The 3,303-nt window shown below is 35.5% G+C and overlaps 1 non-coding gene across 1 annotated transcript; it reads right to left on the bottom strand.

The window, feature by feature from the left end:
* Nucleotides 1-470: 470 nt before the first annotated feature.
* On the bottom strand, nucleotides 471-573 carry LOC141510607 (U6 spliceosomal RNA). Its single transcript, XR_012475055.1, has one exon. It is a non-coding gene; the product is annotated as a U6 spliceosomal RNA (small nuclear RNA).
* Between the last annotated feature and the right edge of the window lie 2,730 nt (nucleotides 574-3,303).

Genomic DNA, 3,303 nt, shown 5'->3' with positions numbered 1-3,303 from the left:
TCCAAATAAATTTTGCAAAGCAAAGAATTCAGAATCAACAATTTATGACACAGAAGATACTGTGAATTCCCAAGAGAGAAGAGAACCACATTAAAAGACATTCTTAAATGGTTCAAGAAGAAATCAGAATCTTGGAAGCTCCAGAGGCAGGGTGTATTGAGAAAGTGTGGGTTTCAGATTTGATGTAGTCTTCCAGGAAGATTAGTATTAGGAGACAATGATGAAGTCTGGTAGGACAGCCAGGGGGGGAAATGATGAGGTAGCTCAACTATATCCCATCCCAGAGTGAAAGGGACAGATTAAAGAGATTCTTTGGAGCTAGAAGTGACATTATCTCATATGAAGTCAGACTAGATGCATTTCATGCTTTCTCGTGCCATAATCCTCCTCACACTGTGCCTGATACCTTATTTACGCTATTAAATTATATAGCATATTTCTTAAAGATGGGGAGCAAGCATTTTTATTGTATCTCTCTGAGTTACTTCACGAATTTGCATATTATCCTTGAATAGGGGCCATGCTAATCTCTGTATCATTCCAATTTAGTATATGTGTTGCCAAAGTGAGCACATCTATCTGAGTTACTAAGGGAGGGCAGTACCTGATTGATGTGATTTTTGAAAGACAATATAATGCTAAGTAAAATGATAGCTAGAGACCCCAATTTGATTCCTGGATCTGAAATTTATTAGCTTATTAACTGTCAAGACATTTAACTTCTCAGAGCATCAGTTTCCTTATGTATAAATTGAGGATGATGTCAAAGGGTGATTTTGAGGAAAATGTTTTATAAACCCTAAACCTTAGGTAAATGTGAGATATTATATGATCTGGTTTTTTTTAAGTTAGATGAATGAAGGAAATATTCAAAATCACCTTTCATGTAGAAATGTATCAAAGTGCCAGATATTGTAGCTGTACTCCACACCAAATTGAGAGCTTGCTCTTCCTCCTGTCAGTATATTAACATAATAATAACATATTAATATAACATACAGGGCAATAGAATTAATTAGGCCAATGATATTGTTAATATACTCTGGCCTGATTAGTCTGTACTTGGAAAACTATGTTCAGTTTTAAACACCATATTTTAGGAAAGCCTCACCAAACTGCAACATCTTAAAGGAGGATGACCAGGATGGTGAAAGTATTTAAAACCATATCAAAGAAATTAGCTAAAGGAAATTAAGATGTTGAAGTCGGAGATGAGAAAATTCAAGGAATGAATATTAATTGTCCTCAAATATTTAAAGAGATGTGTTCTGGAATATAGATTAGACTTGTTTTACTAAGTCCTCAAGGGTAATAACTAGGAGCAATAGGGGAATGCTTCAGGGAGTCAAACTTTGGCTCAGTTTAAGGAAAAACCATCACCAAAACAACAAAATCAAACAAACAACAAAAACAAAGTCCTAACAGTTTGAGCTGTCCAAAAGAAGCACAAATTTTTTCCTTGACTGTGAGTTTTCCATTACTTGAAGCCCCCCTTCAAGCACAAATTGTATAACCTTCTCACAGAAATGCTATAAAACAGATTTCTGCTTAGAATGAGATAATCTTTGAGAAGCCATACAACTTTGTAATTCTATGATTCTTTTATCCTCTGGGTTGGCTACCCTATTTTTTATTGTCTTGGCTTCGGTGTGGACAAATGCTTTGTTTTTTTCTCAATCAAAAAAAAAGTGTTCAAGATTTTCAAAAGTAGAATTTTGGGGCAACTTATGGGGAAATGATATCAAACAATTAAACACATTAAAATTTGTATAAAACACTGAAATGTGGTCCTAAAGTAACTATAATATAGACCCAGATTGACTGAGATATTTTGTACACTTTCATTCCCAGTCTAGTTTGGTCTGAATAAGCATTATAACCTTTGCCATAATCCCTTAAGTCTCTTTTGTGTATAAATTTTCCTCCTTTTCAATGCTCAGCACTAATTGTTTTCTTTTCTTGTTTCAAAACCTGTGTACCTTGCTTCATCTTTCACCAAGTTTGTAGTTCTGAGACACATTCACCTGTCTGAAAATTGGCAGAAAGTGACATGTTTATGAAAATTAGTGTTAGAAGAGACCCCAAAAGACCTTGATCTTAACTTGGACCTTCCTCTTCAGGCAAGGATTGCATTAGATGACCTCTGAGGTCGTTTGTCTATCTCTGAGATTCTGAGATCTAATCTAGTTCCATCTGGAGATGACAAAAGTGAAGTCAAGGTGACACAACAAAGTTCACATGGCTATTTAATTGGAATAAACAGAATTATAACTGAAGATATGACTCTCAGTAAATGTTCTTTGCACTACAACATGCTTCCATAGGTTCATTTGCATCTGGAATTGACATACGTACCTACTTCAAGTCCCTCATTTTATTTCAATTACTTGAAATCAAATATCTTGGAATTGTCAATGTAGAATTTATTATGATTTGAGGTTTTCATGGGAAAGATTTGACCCTGGAACACAAGTTAGGACTTACAACACATGTCTCCAAGCATCTAGACTATGGAGTTAAGGAGAGGGAAGGAAAGGTATAGAGACATATGTGACTACCTTAATATTCCAGGCATCATTTTTGGATCAGTGAAAGTACACGTTAGTAGACCCTAATTTTCCCAAGTTGCCTTTCCTCTGGTAACTCTTCCCAAAGCAGGAGAGAAATTCCACTGTTCTCCTTACATCTTCTTTGAAAGCTTCCTATGCTTCCAGGTGAGTAGTGATTACTAGGTGGTAGATGAACAAATATGGAAGAACCATTGGAAATTCTGGAAGTATGCTATTTCCACAATCAAGAACTCTGAGATGCCACATGATTGAATCATAATCTGTATTTCCATTTCATTCTATGCTTTAATGTTAATCATATTCTTTATCTTCATCTTGACTTCATATTTCTCTACTTTTTAGTGTTTACTAGGTTATTAGCCGTCTTTTGACTAGTTTCTCTTATTGATCTCAATTCCTTTGTTGACTGGTTCAAATATACATCCTCTACTCTCAAATTCTTTGCTTCCTTGCTCCCTTATTCTTAAGGTGCTTGCCTTTCAAAACCCCAACTTCAAATAATTTTCATCATCTATGTCTTTCTCTACAACACTTGTGTTATTGAACAGAACTGAACAAATGAAGTAACATAATCAAATAGCCTAGGTCCAGGGCAAATTTTTGTTATTGAATGTCATCTGAGACCTCGAGGACACAGTGGGTAGAGTACTGGTTTTCTAGTCAGAAGGACTGGAGTTCGAATTCAACTTCAGACATGATAGTTGCTAGCAGTGTGACCTTGGGCAAGTCACTT

Source organism: Macrotis lagotis, chromosome 1, assembly GCF_037893015.1.
Source record: "Macrotis lagotis isolate mMagLag1 chromosome 1, bilby.v1.9.chrom.fasta, whole genome shotgun sequence".
In the NCBI taxonomy this organism is placed as follows: Eukaryota; Metazoa; Chordata; class Mammalia; order Peramelemorphia; family Peramelidae; genus Macrotis; species Macrotis lagotis.
This window is presented reverse-complemented; position numbering and strand designations above follow the sequence as displayed.